The sequence below is a fragment of the Canis lupus genome, chromosome 1 (genome assembly GCF_048164855.1).
Source record: "Canis lupus baileyi chromosome 1, mCanLup2.hap1, whole genome shotgun sequence".
Classification (NCBI taxonomy): domain Eukaryota; kingdom Metazoa; phylum Chordata; class Mammalia; order Carnivora; family Canidae; genus Canis; species Canis lupus.
In genome coordinates, this window is record NC_132838.1 from 62,026,555 (window position 1) to 62,046,119 (window position 19,565).

A 19,565-nucleotide genomic window follows, 5' to 3' on the forward strand; every position below is an offset into this window, starting at 1 on the left:
TCTTCCACAAGTACCATAAACCTAAGATGTTCAAAAAACAAACTCATCACGTTTTCTTTAAAAGCATCCTGACCTTTCCTGGTGACTTTCCAGATCATTCAGAACAGCTCCATTTCCTCAGTCATCCGGTCTCTGCGAGCATCTCAGATGTCTCTTATTTTCTTTAAGTTTCTACATCAGTCACCCTACTGCCATGTCCACCCTCTCTTATTTTTTCTGCCCTACCCTGGTTTCAGGTAGTCATTAGTTCTCCCCTGGACAGAACAACAAAATGTAATTGGTACCTCTGGCTCCTGTCTCTCTCCAGTCTGAAATCCATCCAGTCTATACACTTAGAGATTCATCTTCCTGAAGTACAGTTTCAATTATGTCAATGCTCTACCAAAAATCCTTAAGAGCTGACCATTTTCTGCTCTATCAGGTACAAAACCTTCATTCCACCACTCAAGTCCATGCAAACACGGTCCTACCCACTCTTCCCTCTCACTGCCATCTGCGCCTCAGCCAAACAGGGGTGGGTAGTAGTCCTGGGACAACTGTGGTTCTCCACCTTTTTGCCTTCATCAATGTTCTTCTTTTCATGAAGACTATCTTACCTTGTCATGTGTGTCCACTTGTTAAAATTCCACTTAGTCTTCACATGTTCTAGTCATGTCCTCTAGCCAAGTGCAAGTCCTTCTGTTTCTGCTCTCTTTTCCCTCACGTTGCATTTTGTTTGTGCCATTCTACTGGGTCCAATCTTACTCTACTTTACCCGTTAGCTATTTCAGGATATGTTTATTTCAGCTTAATGCATTTTTTTGGTCACTCATATGTGAAATAAAATAAAATGCATCCATTACAGCATAAAGTCTCTGTGGAAAGAGGGTGTTTTATTCATATTTGTCTTTGCTAGAGCACACAGCAGGTCCTAGGCGGTAGTAGAGGCTTTAATTACTACTGGATTTACTGAATTGTGAAAAGAAGACACAAATGGCATTTAGTACACTGCATATTTATGTGTGAGTTTGCGCGGCAGCTATTTGAGACATCTTGAGAAACATTCCAAGATTTTACTACTCTAAGGAATATTGTCTTTCAGAATCTACAAGTCCAGATCATTCATTTCAATTTTTATTTTAATAAAGAGCAAATAAAGCTGATTTTACTATTTATGCCTGGGGCAATTTATGCTTTTGTATTCAGAAAGTTGTGAAAATACAAGATTTTTCTGGTTTTCCTTTATATATTTCTTGAATTAGATTGCTTTGCCTCATTTTCTCATCTATAAATTGGGGAATGATAATGTCTACTTCATACGGTGGTTGTGAGATTTACTTGAATTGATCCATGTAAAACACCAGGAACGATGTCTGGCATAGAGTAAGCGCTTGATAGCATTTAGCTAATATTATTATCAGTCACAAGCAAGGCTGCACCTTTCAGGAAGCACACCAGAGTGGTTGGAATGGACACATCTGGGGTCCATTCCAGATTTTCCTTGCACTCATATCTTTGTCTAAGTCCCTCTTGGATCCTGCCATGTCTGGGTAACTGGAACTAAGGTGAACTGTACCCATCTCCCTCTTTGGCCTACCTATCACCACTTCAAGTAAATATTCATTGGTTGTGTTTAGATGGGGGACTCTAATGCCTTTCCATTTCATTGTGGGGTGAATCAGATTCCCTATCAATTGCTTATTCAAGGCTATGGTATGTTAGTTTCATAAAACGTAAGCTTCATATGAAAAAGTGGTTGAGTCTGATTTATTTATCACTGTGCCTCAGGCCATGGCACCCTGCTTTGTGTACTGTAGACACTCAAAAAACATTTGCTGAATGAATGAGTCAGTTAATGGAGTGACATGACTGAGACATGATTTGTTTTTCTGACCTTTAGAAGATACCCTACCGCCTTTTGAGAGCAATTAACCTACAGTTTTTAGTACAAACACAAATTACCCTTTGTTTTGTATTAATAGCTTCTTTGCAATATCCTGGTGAAATAATTCTATTTATTTCTCTTCACGAACTTGTAGTATATGAAATTGGGAGTAAAGTCTTGTTAATGTATAATAGTGCTGAAACATTCCATCTTACCTACATGGCAACCATCTAATAGGACTAAATAACATTAAGCAGGTGCTTACTATGTGCCAGACGCTACTCTAAATGTTTTGAAAATATAAAATATGTATTTTCCTCAGTGTAATGTGGTATCCTGGATTGAATCTTGGAATGGAAAAAAGACATTAGTGGAAAAACTGGTGAAATCTGAATAAAGTTTGGAGTTTGGTTAATTGCAATGTACCAATGTTGGTTTCTTAGGTTTTGACAAATGTACTGTGGGAATGTAAGAAAATAACTCTAGAGGAAACTGGGTGAGGTTTTACAGGAACTTTCAGTACTATCTTTTCTCTTTCTCCCTTTTTTTTAAAAAATTTTTTATTTATTTATTTGAGAGACAGAGAAAATGAGCAAGGTGGGAGGGAGGGAGAGGGAGCAGTGGACTCTTCTCCGAGCATGGAGCCCATTGCAGGGCTTGATCCCCAGGACCCTGGGATCATAACCTGAGCTGAAGGCAGATGCATAACCGACTGAGCCACACAAGTGTCCCATCTTTACTTTTCTGTATACCCAAAATTATTCCAAAAGACACAATTTATTTAAAAATATGTATTAGATATGTTTTAATCCTTAAAATAAGCCTATGATACATGTACTGTAACTAACCTCATTTTAGAAGTAAGAATCTGAAATTCAGAGAGGTTATTTCTACAGGGTCAACAGCTGCTACCAGGAGTCAAATATGGGCATCTCACTCTAGGTTGTATCCTCTTATCCCGTATACTTTTCCTTATCTCTAGATTCAACCGATCAAGAAGTCAGTAGTGGATGTAAACCACAGTTCAATTGATAATCTTCTGGTGCTGGTCATTTCCTGATTTCAGAATGCTGCACAATCAACCACTACCCACTACCAAGACTGCAAATTCCAAATTGGGTGCATTTTAACTGGTTTTCATGGTTATGCCTTAAATTCATTAATCCCACACTGAAATGTTGAACTCTGTGGTCATCTGGGATTTGTGAGGAAAGCCATTGTCCTAGCTCCCTGGACTGGTTCATGTTCCACCACCACCCATCCATCCGTGTGGGGCAAGTCAGTCTAAGGATCACACTTCTGTGCCTCCTTTGTCAAACTATTTATAAAAAATACATAGTTTCTGAAAATAACTGAAAAAAACGTATTCAGAGAAAGGAAACATAGTAAAGCAAGAACACTCCAGAAAAGGTAAATAAAAAAGTCACTCATAAACTTTAAAGTCTATGACTAGAACTTTAAGCTCAGTAGTAGCTAATGTGTTCCAAATAATCTTATTGTACACAGCAGTCAAAAACCTCTTTATTCTTTAATGGGTGTTTCTAGCTGCTTTCTTACACCCTTGAAAACTTTACGTCTTGCCTGCACAGCTGCAACTATGACCACAGGCCATTTCTTTCTCTCATTATATTGCCTACCTATTTGTAACAATATCCTTTATTGTTTCCTTAACCACAAACAGCACCGTGGGAGAAAGAAACCCTTGGCCCTCTTATTTATTTCAGTATGACAGATGAAAATGTGTGGGGGAGGCGAGCCAACAGGAAGAGAACTTTTTTCTTTGATGCTACTATTTCAAAGCACATTTTACACATTTTTGTTTTGTTTTGTGCTTTAATCCAGCCAATGAATATCTACGAGATTTGCAACGTGTTGTGAAAAAACAAAATTAGGTCTTTAAAACTATGTATGAGAGTTCAAAATTGAATTTGCCTGAGAAGAGCTTATCATTTCTCCTCCAAAGATTTAGGCTATTGATTAAAACATTTGACACAATTCCCACTGGACTCATTTTTCTTCTGGAAACATTTATTTTCACCTAAAAGACAGTGAAAGCAGACACTTATTGTAAGTCCTATAGTATTTTATTTCTTCCTAAGTTATATATATATATATAATATATATTTCCTGTTTTGTCATTGATTTTGATTTTGTCTCTTTTTGCACAAATTGTTTAACAATTCCTGAGCCGGGATATTTACAATTACAGTTTCCTTCTGCTAAATATGTCTAGGAAGATTTTTTTTTAATTGGAACAAAATTGTATCAGGATTCATTGGAAATAACCAAAATTGGATGTAATGTGTAAATAAAATTCAAATAGTGGCAGAACCAATTTATCTCGAGCTTAGTGTGAGATTTATTGGTGCTACTGTCAATCCTGTTACTGTCGCCCCAAGAGCCTGTAATCCCGCTCTTTCCTCAACTTTTATAGTACAGACACAAAAATCTGTGTTTTTCCTACTAAACTAGGTCTTTGGTTTCCATTGTGACCATGTCTTATATTTCTTAGTATTCTCTGTTCCCTAATTGTGGAAAGTGTCAGTATATTATGGTTGATGATACTAAACCTTCTGCTGACAGGAGCAGATTAAAAAAATAGTTTGTTTTCCTATATGTTAACTCAAGGTTGTTTAAATGTCTTACACAAAAACATGAGTAATCTGGACTTAAATTTAAAATTATTTTGTAATGATTGATAGGAACTCTAAACAATGGATAGAAAATGGCTCTAGGGCTCCTAGGAAGCTGACCTAGAGGAAAAACAGGTACCAGGGAGGAAGGATGGCTTTTTCATCAAATGCTTTCTGAGGGTATTAATGACTGTCTGCGTCAGGTTATGATGCCAGGGTAGTCATTCCTGTGGAGCTGATAAGGAACCTTTGTTTGGCAAGATAAACAGGAGTGAATCAACTAAGTGGTTTTTTTTTTTTTTTTTTTTTTTTGTGATTCTCACATATTCCTTGAAGAGGAAAAATAATCCCAGTCTCAGGTTAAATTAAAGATAACTCTTGATAGAGCAAGGTAAAGAAGTTTCAGATTTGGGTAGAAGATGATTTCACATTCCACAGACCATCTTCACATGAGTGCAAATATCTAGAGCATATGATTGTGGATATCTGAGCCATGAGCAGAAAGTAAAAAAGGAAAGGGCATAATACATAAGGCTTTAACAACTTTATCATCAGAATAAAAGATCATTGAACTCAGTATTCGTGCCTTTCTATACACTAAGAGCTGCAGAAATATGGACTAGGAAGGATAATCTCAAATTTAGATTAGAATATTCAAGTAGTAAAAAAACCCAAAACACATAGAATTACATTTTGTGGCGTAAGGGATGGTTACATTTGCAGTCCTGTGACTGAAGGTTAGTAACTTGAGTGTGAAAAACCCTACACAGAAAAATTAGTACATATTCCAAGCATTTCATTCTAAATGTTGTAGTCATCTATTGAAAACAAAATAAATAGTTCTGTCTCTGTATTTGCCTTAAAGTGCCCACAAATGTGATACAGTATTATTCCTTATGCCACATAAAGAATATTCAAAATTTGGTTGAGTATCTAAAGAACTCCAAAACTGCATGCACTCTACACCTTAAGATGGACCTTATTGCTTTTGTTTAAAAAAAAAAAAAAAAAACAAAGAAAGAAAAATGCTGCTTTGTGTATATGCATAGCAGATTGCCATTATCACAGAGAGAAGAGAATGAAAACAGACCAAATCATAATCCACATTCCATACTGTTTACTTTGTTATCAAAGTAGCTGAAATGAGATACCTAGCTTGCTCATGGACATTCCCTAGGCAACATCATTCTTTATTCTAAATTTTATCAAGGTCTTAGAATTCTTAAGATAAGCTGCAAAGAATCCAATTGCAAAGCTACGAGAAATAAGACAACAACTTTTGATATTTTTAAGACCCTAGCCTGAGATTGCATAATGTTTTGAGGCAAAGAACTCTAAACAGCCATTCCACACATAGTTAGATGTGTGTGTGTGTGTGTGTGTGTGTGTGTGTGTGTGTGTGTGTGTTAGGGTGGGTAGGAAAGAAGGGGCAGGGTAGAGGGAGAAGAAAAGAGAGAGGAAACAGACTGCTGCTTACTTTAGTTAATGTTTCTTCTCTTAAAGAATAGTTTTCATGTCCATAAATGTTTACTTCACTTTTTCAAAACACCAAGAGTAGTGAATTAAACTCTTTTAGTTTAATTTGATGAAAATTTTCTGTTGGGCTCCTCACCTTTATTATAGGGGTCATATAACTGGGACAGTCCTTGATACAAAGAAAGTGCAAGAGAAAATTATTTCCATACTTCTTGGCATCCTGCACTCCCTTCCAGTTGTTTCTTCGTGTCAGAAATTTATAAAATTTCTGATAGATAAATAAATAGATCTATCTGAAGTATAATTGACATACAGTGTTATATTAGTTTCAGGTGTACAATGTAACGACTCAACCATTTTATACATTACGCAGCGCCCATCACAATAAGTTTACTCAAATGTCTTCATGTATTTCACCCATCCCTCCACTTTCCCTCTGGCAACAACCAATTTTTCTCTGTACTTAAGAGTCTGGATTTTTGTCTCCTTTTCTTTGTTCATTTGCTTTGTTTCTTAAATTCCACATATGAATAAAATCGTATGTTATTCATCCTTCTCTGACTGACTTATTTCTCTTAGCATTATACCCTCTAGGTTTTTCCATGTTGTTGCAAATGGCAAGATCTCATTCTTTTATATTATTTTATATTGTTTTATATTCTTTTATATTGTTCCATTGTATATAATCCATATTTATATATATATCCATCTATATCTATATATTTATACAGATACCATATTTCATTATATGTATCTATGTGTCTTTTTTATCCATTCATCTACAGGTGGGCATTTGGGTCCTTCCATATCTTGGATATTATAAACAATGCTACAATAACATAGGGGTGTGCATATCTTCTGAGTGAGTGGGTTGTTTTTTTTTTTTTTTCAGTAAATACCCAGTAGTGGAATTACTGTCTCATATGGTAATTCTATTTTTAATTTTTTGAGGAAACTCCATACTGTTTTCCACAGTGGCTGTGCCAGTTTTCATTTTTGCCAACAGTGAACAAGGGTTCCTTTTTCTTGGCATCCTTGTCAACTCTTGTTGTTTCTTGTGTTTTGGTTTAAGTCATTCTAACAGGTGGAAGGTGACATCTCATTGTGGTTTTGATTTGCATTTCCCTGATGATTAGCGCTGTTGACAAATTTTCTTTTTATCTTTATATCCATTCCTGTATCCTATCAATGTATATGTGCAAATTATAATACCTACTGTGCAGGAGAGATGTTTACACTTTTGTTTAATATCTCTACAAAATCTCTCAGGAAGAATATTCCAAAATTATAAATACAGTTTGCATGAAAATAACGTACATTATGTTATCTTACAGGCTTATGCTAACCAATTTTTTAGTTCAAAATTGAGTTCCATACACTTTATTTCTTTTAAAAACTGCTTAACATGAGATGTACCCTCTTAATAAATTTTAAATGTACAGTGCAGTATTGTTAAGTATAGGTACAATGCTGTAGAGTAGATTATCGAACTTACTCATCTTGCATAATGGAAACTTTATGCTTTTTGAACAACAACTCCAACTTTCTCTGTTGCAGCCTCTGGCAACAACCATGAAACTCTGCTTTTACTTGATTATTTAGATACCTCACATAAGTAGAATCATGCAGTACTTGTCCTGTGATTGGCTTATTTCACTTAACACAATGTTCTCAAGGTTTAATCATGCTCTCACCTATGGCAGGATTTCCTTCTTTTTTAAGGCTGTTTAATATTCCATTAAATGCATATACTGTAATTTCTCTATCCACTTACCTGTCAATGGACATTTAGGTTGTTTCTGCCTCTTGGCTGTTGTGACTAATGCTGCAATGAACATCAGAATGAAAATATCCTTTGGGGGTCCTGTTGTCAATTCTTTTGGATAAATATCCAAAGTGAGATTGCTAGATTATTTAGTAGTTATATTTTTAATCTCTCCAGGAATCTCTCTACTGTTTTCCATAGCAGCTGCATCATTTTACACCAAGAGTGCATAAAGGTTCCACTTTCTCTAGATCCTTGCCACCACTTGTTATTTTTTATATTTTCTTATAATAGCCACACCAATAGGTGTGATGTATCATTGCGGTTTTGATTTTATATTATTTATTTATTTATTTATTTTAATTTTATTTATTTATTTTTTAAAATTTTTATTTATTTATGATAGTCACACACAGAGAGAGAGAGAGGCAGAGACACAGGCAGAGGGAGAAGCAGGCTCCATGCACCGGGAGCCCGACGTGGGATTCAATCCCGGGTCTCCAGGATCACGCCCTGGGCCAAAGGCAGGCTCTAAACCGCTGCGCCACCCAGGGATCCCTGATTTTATATTTTTTAAATGAATAGTGATGTTGAGCATCTTTTTTTACATACCTGTTGGCTCTTTGCATGTCTACTTTAGAGAAATATCCATCCCAGTTCTTTGCCAATTTTTAAATCGAGATTTTTTTGTTATTGTTGCTGCTGGTGGTGTTTTGGGGTTTTGTCTTTTTTTTTTTTTTCTTTCTTTCTTTCTTTCTTTCTTTCTTTCTTTCTTTCTTTCTTTCTTTCTTTCTTTCTTTCTTTCCTTCCTTCTTTCTTTCTTTTTCTTTCTTTTCTTCCTTCTCTTTCTTTTTTCCTTGTAAGAGTTCCTTATGTATTTTGAATATAAACCTCTATCAGATATATGTTTTGTATATATATTTTTCACATAGTTTAGGTTGTCTTTTTACCCTATTGATTGTTTCCTTTGCTGTGCATAAGCTTTTTAGTTTGATGTAGCCTACTTGTTTGTTTTTGCTTTTGTTTCCTATACTTATAGCCAAAGTAAATATCAAGAAGTTTTCCCCCTACATTTTCTTTTAGGGGTTTACAATTTCAGATCTTATGCTTATGTCTTTAATCTGTTCTGAGTAGATTTTTCTGTATGGTGTAAGATAAAGTTCCAATTTCATTCTTTTGTGTGTAGATTTCCAGTTTCCTCATTGTGTATTCTTGGCAACCTAGTTAAGGACCAGCTTACTGCATGTGCATAGGTTTATTTCTGCCCTTTCTATTCTCTTCCATTGGTCTAGATGTCTGTCTTTATGCCAGTACCATACTGTTTTAATTACTGCAACTTTGCGTTATATTTTTAAGTGAAGACTTATGATGATCCTCGCTTCATTCTTCTTTCACTATATTGTTTTGGCTATTTGGAGTCCTTTGGCTTTCATATGAATTTTAGGATTGTTTTTAAAAATGCCACTGAAATTTTGAAAGCGATTGCATTAAATTTGTAAGTCACTTTGAGTAGTATGGACATCTTAATAATATTAATTTTCTCAACCCATGAACATAGGATATCTCTCCCTTTATTTGTGTCTTCTTTAATTTCTTTCAAGAAAGTTTTTGTAGTTTTCAGTGTATAGTTGTTTCACTTCCTTGGTTATTTATTCCTAAATATTTTATTCTTTTTGATGCAATTTTAAATGGGATTGTTTTCTTCATTTTCTTTCAGATAATTTATTATTAGTGTATAGAAATATAACTGATGTTGAGTTTGTATCCCACACTTTTACTGAATTTATTTGTACTAACAGGCTTTTTTTGTGTTTGTGTGTATGGAGTCTAGGTTTCCCTACGTAATAAGATCAAGTTATCTGCAAATGGAGATCATTTTGCTTCTTCCTTTCTAATTTGGATGCCTTTTATTTCTTCTTATTGTCCAATTTCTCTGGCTAGGGCTTCCAATACTATATTGAATGGAAGTAGAGAGTGCTTATCCCTGCCCTGTTGCTGATCTTAGAGGAACATATGTTCCTCTAAAGTCGTATGTTTCAGTCTTCTCTTTCCTTTCCCAGAGATAAGCCAGGTACTGGAATCTTGCCCATTGTGTTGCACAGAGTTGGGGGATGAACTCTGATGGGTAAGATGTGCTAGTCTAAGCCTTCTTCAGACATCTAGTAGATCTAGAGTATTCCTGGGACCATCAACCCTCTGAGACATGAGAGACAGAAGTTAATCCTTTGGGAGCTCCCAGAAAAGTTGAGACACTGAAGGCGTGGTCCAAATCTTTCCTTCTCCAGGAGAGGCTTGGAATTTGAAGATCTTTACATGCTCATTCTGCTCTAAGCTAGGGGAAGGACTATGGCAAAGGTTTGTATGCTAAATTGCCATTTTTGTTCTCATTGGCTCCCAATCTTGAATCCTTTTGTGTTAGCACTCAAATTTAGGCAAGATAGAAATCAGTCCCTTAGGTGGCCCCCAGGAAAATCAGAATGTTGATTGTATGGTCCAGTTCTTTCTTTCTGTCCCCACAGAGAAGGTGGGAGCTGGAGGTTTCCTCCCAATCATATGGTGCGATACCGGGGAAGGGATTATGGTGAAAGGGTATCTCAGATTTTCCTACTGGCTTCAGTGTGGCTGGTTTTGCATGCACCTGGGATGTGGTTGTTTCTCAACTGGCTTCTGGATTTCTCATAGATGCATTTGGTCCATGAACTGTGGAAATGTGTGTCTGTGAGGCAAGGAAGGCTTAAAGCTTTCGTTTCGCTGTCTTGCTGATGTCACCTCTCCTTTTAATGATTTCTTTTCTCTCTCCAGGTACTTGATTCAGTAGTCATACATATGTCTTGTCTGCTGTACAATTATTAAAAGACAACTGGATTTAAAAGTAAATCAGAAAGTAACATCAGTGTTCAGAAACTTAGTAAAAAGTGGTTAAAACTAGTGTAATTTTATGAAATTCTCCTTATGCAAGGTTCTATCCAATGTGAAGCTAGTAAATCTTCAGCAAATGAGTTCTTGGTTTTGCTACACTTGCTATTCAACATACGTAGGTCGATTGGAATTGGATGAGAAATTACTGAATATTAAAACTTAGAAGATTTTACAGATTTGCAGCTTGTTTTGAGGAAGAAAGAGAGAGAAATAGAAAACTCTGCAGTGTGTGTTGCTTTCCAATTTGAGGTAGCACAGTTAGGTCGGGTATGAGGTATAGAGATTAAAGACCATGCTGGAAGAATAGGTCCAGATGTCCTAAGAAAACGAGTGCAACTGACATTTTGATGAAAATGAGATGATTTTGGAAACCTACATCTCTATCCAGTAAGGATGGCCAGAAGAGAATAAAACATTAACCTCTTAACTGTAGTCTGGGACACACTTACTTGATCATTCTTAATCTAGATGAGCAGATCAGAGTTGGTGTGTGATCATTCAAAACTAGAACCTGGAAAGAAACAGAGAGTACATTGTGCTAAAGTGGAGATTAGTAGAAAAATCCAAGATTGATCAAACTCAGTCTTTCCACATGCCTGGTTATCTTATTAAATTGTCAGTTTCATTTGGATAAAAGATCTAAACTTTCCAAACAGAGAGCTGCAAAGAGGAGAGAGACCCTCTCTTCTGCTTACTTGGTGGGCATATATTTAGAGACATTTCCTAGGTATGGAATATTTCAGTTATCAGCACAGAATTTAGGGAAAGGTTGGGACTGAAAGACAACATTTGACAGCTATGAATCACAAAAGTTACAAGGATCTCAGATTTGTTTTAACAGCATACAAATTCATTTTTACTGCAGATAAGATTATCTTACTTCATTAGAAGTTGGTATTAGCTTCAAGTATGTATAAATTTTGTTGTTTTTCTTGACTGCAAAAGCTCTGCACCTGTGCTTTCTTAAAGCACATTGAAAAAATAAAAACTCCTAAGAGAATTATTTTCTCTTTTGCCAATACTAGTCAATCTCGCTTTACTAACCAGGGAAACTACAAATTACTATGGTTCTGAGGTTGGCAGACTGATACAATTAGTTCCCCTACATGCTTGACATTCCACGTTAGTAAGTAGAAAGAACGACAAAAAAAGTCTTTCCTGCTGGGAACATGGTAGAAATGTTAGGATTCTTTCCAGAAGAAGAAGGAATCCAAATCCACAACAGCACATTGTTTGCATGTTTTTCTAGGCTTTATTTTCAGCCTTGAAAATTTTCACGCAGCGCCTCCTGCCAGAATATGACACACACCACTGGGCCTGAAACTAGCACCTGTGAGAAGCAAATCCATGACCATGAAAATCTTCAGTTCCTGAGTGGGACAAAATAAACCCTGTTTCATGGAGTTTGTGCCAGGGAAGGGCCACAGTTTAGCTGGCACTGTAGCCATGACCAAGAAACAGTTTACCAGGACTTTACAATTCACAGCATTGTTTGAACTCTGCACTGTAGCTACACTAACTAGATTATAAGATGTGGTTGCTTTTGTTTGGTGCCTATCATGTATATGGTGTGATGCTTACTTTGATTACTGCACATATTGTCCTAATACTGTAATCTCCTTTTGGTTTGTCTGTTTACCCTCTAGACTAATAATATAAGTGAGTGAAGTGAGGCCACTTCACTTTAACAACAGTCAGTATTTTTTTCCCCAACTTCTGTTAAAGACATGGGTGCACTGCATGAGTGATGCAACAAGCACTTAACCTCATTGTACAGTTAACCATCAGGAATGGCAGGGACTGGAACAAAATGAAGAAAGTTTGCCCCATCTGAGGGTGTGGCAGTCACTTAGCTCTACTTAATTGTTGTTGACTGAGTCCTGGTGATAATAGATCTTCCACATTCTAAAAAGGAGCTGTATAATGTGAAATTACTTAAATTTTAAGTGTTTTTATGGGCACAATCTGTAAGACATTCAGGGGCAAAAGCCGAATGCTTTATTTTTCAATTTCAAGTAGTGCTCTTATATAGTAGATCAATATGTTCTTCCTCTCTTGTATATTATTTTACTGAATTAAAGGCCTGTATACTTTATAGACATGCAGGTGATATATAAGAGAGGTGTCCACTTGGTAGTATTTTGCCTACACTTTCTCAATCAATTAAAAAACTTTTGCATTAAATAGGATACAATAGATATTAGAAAGAGAAAATTGAAGTGCAATATAGATGAAAACTATACAGAAATATTGGCCCTACAAAATTTCCAGTTCTCCTACTTGTCCATATCACATCCCAGAATATGGAGAAAACATTAAAAACCTATCACATTACTTAATAAATATTTGAATAGGTGAATGAATGAAATAAGTATGTTTGGAATCCTAGATATAATTAGACAAATTAGAGAGTGATTACTAGGTAGTTCCAAGGACATGTGCCAGCCTTGAAGACCACTGATCTATGGGTAAATGAAATACAATTATAGTGTAAGGAGTATATATATTTATTTGTGTATGTGTGTGTGTGTGCACATAGATGTCTTTTGTCCTTTTTAATTTTTTCTCTTTTGTCCTTTTTTAAAAAAAAGATACTAATTTTCATTTTGAGATTTCTGTTTTTCTACTTTTTGAATATTAAAATTATGATATAGTAATAGCATATGTTAATGTTTTTCTATTTTCTTGAAGATCTCTTTTGTTAAGATAAAAGACCATTACTTCTAGTCAGTCCCCCAAATTTTATTTTAAATTTTGCTTGATCCAAGAAATATAAAATTCTGGGAGCCACTGATTTGGGGCTCTTTAAAATTCCTAATGCTCATTTTTCTCTCATTTTCATGTGTTTGGATGTGACTGTGTTACATCTAAGATGGTAGGTAGACGGAGATCCATAGCATGACAAAATGAGCATCTGCAAAAGACTTAATAATTTGGAAAGATGGGTCACACTTTATGCCTTTTAAATATAAGCGAGTGCTAATGATGTTTTGAGGAATTGAGGGCCCCAAGCCAAATATATAGTTATTTCATGGGAGATGCAGCTCAGTGTGAGATCTAGAAACCATTAACAGAACTGTGTAGAAAATTGCCCTATTCAGCTCTGCCCCTGTCAGTAGGGCAGTAAATAGATGTTTCATATAAACCTAGATGCCACTTTCACTACCTCTGAATGAAGTAGTGCTCATTACATGTGGAACAGGAACAAGGAGGCAAGAGTTCTGATCCATGCAAGATGAAGAATAAAATCCAGGATACTTAGCCTGAAGAAGGGGATTCTGGAGGATTATTTTCAGTATCAAATATTTTCAGGTATAGAGATTTCCTTTATGACGTGAAGGGTAGAGTTAAGAATAATGGGTACAAGCTATGGGTGACATGGTTTGATGTAAGGAAGTGTTTTATTAGAACAGTACTGGTAGAAAAGGAGAGATGAGGGCAGTGGATGCTCAGGCTAGCATTTGATGATGATGAGGTCTTTGCTAGTCATGGGACTAGATCTTTTAACCCACAGTTTACCCTGGAAACTATGAGTTATCATTCCCATTTTATCAATGAGAGATGAATGTGTGGGTTGGTGTCTGAGTTGTCTACTGAATTAGAATCAGCAAGCTCTGCTTCTACTATCTGTGTGATTTGCAGCTAATCACCTGACATCTCTGAGCCTTAATATCTCATTTATAAAATCAGAGTGTAAAGCCCAGTGCCTTTGTTTTTGTTTTCTATTGCTGCTATAGCAACAACAACAAAAAACAAACAGTGGTTTAAAACAACATAAATTGATTATCTTACAGTTCTAGGGGGCAGAAGTCTAAAATAGAACTCATTGGGTTAAGTCAAGGTGTCAGCAGAGCTGGTTTCTTCTGGAAGTTCTAGGGAAGAATCACTTTTCTTGTTTTTTTCCAGCTTTTAGAGGCCACCCACATTGCTTGGCTCTTGGTTACCTTCCATCTTCAAGGCCAGCAATGAGGAGTCAAGTCTTTTTATGTCACACCAGTCTGACACTCACTTTCCTGCCTTCTCTTCCCCATTTAAGAACCATTATGATTACAGTGGACATACCTGGATAATCCTTATTTTTTAAAGATTTATCTATCTATTTCAGAGAAAGTGCATGAGAGTGCGTGCATGTGTGCATGAGTCGGGGAGGGGCAGAGGGAGAGAATCTTCAAGCAGACCCCCTACTGAGTACAGAGCCCAATGCGGGGCTCCATCTCATAACCCATGAGATCATGACCTGAACTGAAACCAAGAGTACAATGCTTAACCAACTGAGCCACTCAGGAGCCCCCTTGGATAATCCTTATAAGTGCCTTATTTTAAGATTAGATGAGTATCATATTAATTAATCTACAACCTTCATTTTTCTTTGCCAGTAACATAACATATATAAAGTTTGGGGATTAAAACATGCACATCTTTTGAAGGTCATTATTTTGTCTACCATCTCCTTTACAGTCATTTTCAGTTTTAATGTTCTTTGGACTTGGGGGAGATTTGGGGGACAATCTCATTTTTAAAAACATTTTTAAATTTTAATTCCAGGGTAGTTAACATACAGTATTATATTAATTTTATATATACAATACAAAAGAATGAAATCTTGCCATTTGCAACAACATGGATGGAGCTAGAGAGTATAATGCTTAGTGAAATAAGTCAGAGAAACACAAATACCATATTATTTCACTCATATGTGGGATTTAAGAAATAGAACAAATGAGCAAAGGAAAAAAAGAAAGGGAGAGAGAGAAAAACCAAGAAATAGACTCTTAACTATAGAGAACAAACTGATGATTACTAAGGGGGAGGAAGATTGAGAGATGGGTGAAATAGGTGATAGGGATTAAGTAGTACACTTGTCATGATGAGCACTGAGTAATGTATAGAATTGATAATCTCATCTTAAGCCAGACCTGTTGCAAAGAAATGAGACAAGACCCAGGGAGGTGAGCAGATCAGAACTCATGCCATGGTCTTAGTGTCCCACAGAACTCCCATCTATCTCTGAACCACTAACTGTATATGATATTGATCTTTCCAACCGGTCCTCAGCCAATCACCTGAATAGTTTAATTCCTGATATCATTGAAATAGAGGCCAAATTTCCAGATTGGATGACATCTGGTTACCTGTTTTTGAAACGGCAAGTACACAGAGAGTGAGCAGGGCTTTTTCAGAGTGCTTGAGTGTTTTTACACTCAGTAGACCCTTGTCACATGGCAGTCTATGTCTAGCCTCACCAAGTCTAGATGGCATCCTTCCTTACAGAAGAAATGGGATGTAAGACTGCTTCTAGGCCTCTAAAATCACTGTGCTGAACAGAGCAGTAATGTCAGGAAAAGTGAAATTTACCTGATTCCCTTCTCCTCTTGACTCAGTGACCAAAAGCACCCTTTAGAAGCATTCCATATGCTACTCAAAAACAGGACACAACTCTGCTCAGACATCTAGAATTAACTCTGGTTTATGGCTTATGATAAATTATTATTCCAATGGGTTTCAGCAATGTATTTTTAAAATATTTTTACTAGGATATTAATGTTCTTGACTTTAAAAGTTGAGTGCTTTTTGAGCCCTGTTCAGAATTGAGGACTGAGTAGCATGGAAGATTCTTTGCCCAAAAGAAACAACCATTTTCCTGGAAAAAGGTATTAAAACAATCATTTAAAGAATCTGGAAACTGCCCTAAGGGCATACAGAAAATGGAGAAACATTCATTCAAGAAAATCTACTAAATCTCAGTAGGAACAGTGAAAATCTGAAGCATTTGAGCCACAACTCACTCCTGTCCTTTTTCTTCCCCCACATCACTTCTTATGAAAATGTTCCAGGAACTCTCATTCTGGTAAGTACAGTGATGAAGATGGAGGCTCCCTTTCCTCATAGCATCAGTGTAGGGCTACATTTCCAACTTGTGAAGAGCATGCTGTCAGGTTTTTCTCATCTCTCAGTCCCTTGTTGTAGGAGCTTTATTCCAGGCAAGAGGAGCAGAGAGATCAGGTCTCTCTTCCCCAAGGAGCCTCATTCATATTAGAAACTCTCCCCAGGCATGTAAGGCTGATCCAAAGCAGGGCCCCAGTTGATCCTGTTCAGCTCATTCATAAGGCAGAGATTTTACTTTGGGGAAGGCAAACCAGGAAAACTAGGGACCACCATATCATGTTCCCAGTGAGCCCTCGTCAAACAGTGCTACTCCATGAGAACTAGGTCACTATCTCTACCTCCAGCTCTAGTGTGATGTCACAAAAGCTCTACCCTGGGGGAGAAACAAGTCTTAAAGGGCCCCATAGCTTTCCCTGAGGAAACAACTCTGTATGGAACAGAATGTGGAGAATTTTATGCCTAATGGCATTGCTAAAAAGAAGGAAGATTTTGGTGTAAAGTAATTAAAAGGGCTCTCATAACTCTAAGATACAAGCCAAAATAAGCAAAATGACACAGGTATTAGAAGTTTAATAGAATCAAAAAAGGGATAGCCAAAAAGAATTTTCTGGTATCACATTTAGCCCTGCAGGTAAGAAGTACTGAGTATAAGCTCTAGGCATCACTCAGGAGTAATCAGAGCAGGGAGTGGAATAAATTTGATATTCCCTAAGCCGCATGCAGATCAATCAACAAAGACCAGAAGGTTCACTGGCATCAGGACCACAAGCACAGGTTCTCACCAATCATTGACTGAATAATAAACTACTCTTACCAAAGTGCAACTCCTAAGAAGCGAGTCTTAAAAATAAAATCATATGCATTCTTGGCATATGATGTTTGACAGACTATGCATGCTCAAGACTGTGCCTTTTCAGAAGTTATCTGAGAGGCAAAATAGAAGCTACTAGTCCCTGGTTGAGCATTGGGTAAAAACATAAATTTCTTAAACTGTGGTAATAGCCTTTAAGCTACTCATACATGCAATGATAAAGTATAAAAATCTAAGTGACTAAACAAGACTTAAGTATAACCTTTGAACAATAAGTGGCCTATGCAGTCCCAGAGGAAATGTGGAGGTAGACAGGCTAAAAGACAAAAAAAAGAAAGAATATCTGACAGGAACCCCAGAGTCTGCATATCAAGGGGAAGTAGACCTCACAGAATCAGATCAGTCAATGCACTAAACAAATAAATAAATGGCTAAGCAAACAGCTGCAACATCAACCCATGAGGGAGGGCATCAGTCTCCAGAAGTTGCTATATTATTTAACTTTTTAATTTTTAAATTTTTTTTTTTAATTTTTTTATTTATTTATGATAGTCACAGAGAGAGAGAGAGGCAGAGACACAGGCAGAGGGAGAAGCAGGCTCCATGCACCGGGAGCCTGATGTGGGATTCGATCCTGGGTCTCCAGGATCACGCCCCGGGCCAAAGGCAGGCGCCAAACCGCTGCGCCACCCAGGGATCCCAACTTTTTAATTTTTAGTCAAAAATTATGAGACATGCAAAAAAAAAAAATAGGAAAGGGTGACCCATACACAAGGAAAACAAACAAACAAACAAACAAAAGCAGGCAACACTGAACTGTTTTTGAAAGAGCCCAGATGCGGAACTTAGCAAAGACCTCAAAGCAGTCTGTGTAAGGATATGCAAAGAGCAAGAGGAAATCATGCATAAATAATTAAAGGAAGGTGTGAGAACAATGTCTGATCATATAGAAAATAGCAATAAAGAGACAGACATTATTTTTAAAAAGCCAAATGGAAATTCTATAGTTGAAAATTAAAATGACCAAAATAAAAATTCACTAGAGGTGCTCAACAATAGATTTGAGATGACAAGGAAAAAAAATAGCAAATTTGAAGACAAATCATTAGACATTGTGGAATTCGAATGCAAAGAGAAAAAAAGATGAAGAAAAAGGAACAATCCAGAGAAATGTTAACTACCATTAAGGACACCATATGCATAATGAGATTATCAGAAGGAGAAAAGAGAAAAGGGCAGAAATAATAAATGAAATCATGAAATAAAAGAAGGTTGAGAACTTCTTAAATTTGATGGAAAGCATTAATCTATACATCTAACAATTTCAAATGGAATAAAGGCAAAGATATCCATACTAGTACTAATCATACACAAAATATTTAAAGACAAAGAGAACCTTCCTTGAAAGCAGCAAAAGAAAAAAATCTTGCCAAGTAAAAGAAAACCCCAGTAAGGTTAATAGATGGCGTCTCATCAGAAACAACATAGGAATGAGCTCAGAGGATGGCATATTAGAAATGCTAAGCAAAAAACCACCAACACAGAAAAAATGTAAGTGATTTAAACAACCCAATGAAAAGAAAGGGATGAGAGATTGGATGAAAAAACAAGATCCAAATATATGCTGTCTACAGGGAACATACTTTACTTCAAAGATATAGATTGGTGAAAATAACAGAATAGAAAAAGATATACCATGTAAAGAGCAACCATAAAGGAGCTGGAGTGGCTATATCAGACAAACTTTATTTTTTTAAAAAGATTTTTTTTATTTATTTATTTATTTATTTATTTATTTATTTATTTATTTATTTATGACAGACACACAGAAAGAGGCAGAGACATAGGCAGAAGGAGAAGCAGGCTCCTCTCAGGGAGACCCATGCGGGACTTGATCCTGGACCCTGGGATCACACCCTGAGCCACAGGCAGACATTCAACCGCTCAGCCACTCAGGCATCCCAGACAAAATAAACCTTAAAACAAATAATGTTACTAGAGAAAGGGTGGTATTTCTTAATGATAAAAGATTAAATCTACAGGAAATGGAATATGCAACAATTATAAATACATACACAAATAAAAACAGAAGCCCCAAATACATAAAACAAAGTGATAAAATTGAAGGAAGAAACAGACAATTCAAAAATAACAGTTGCAGACTTCCATTTACACTTTCTATAATAGAACTAGGCAGAGGAGTAAATACAG

The 19,565-nt window shown here is 36.4% G+C and overlaps 1 long non-coding RNA gene across 2 annotated transcripts in view; it reads right to left on the reverse strand.

Annotated features, from left to right (window-relative positions):
• LOC140636725 (uncharacterized) overlaps positions 1–16,893 on the reverse strand; it is a 32,006-nt gene extending 15,113 nt beyond the window's left edge. Inside the window, exons 1-3 of one of the 2 annotated variants that reach the window (XR_012033937.1) lie at positions 16,444–16,893; positions 11,107–11,168; positions 2,656–3,902 (exon numbers count right to left, since the gene is read on the reverse strand). This is a non-coding gene — a long non-coding RNA (uncharacterized lncRNA). Of the gene's footprint in view, positions 1–2,655; positions 3,903–11,106; positions 11,169–16,443 lie in introns of those variants that run through there. The other variant, XR_012033936.1, reaches the window with a different exon arrangement.
• Positions 16,894–19,565: the final 2,672 nt, after the last annotated feature.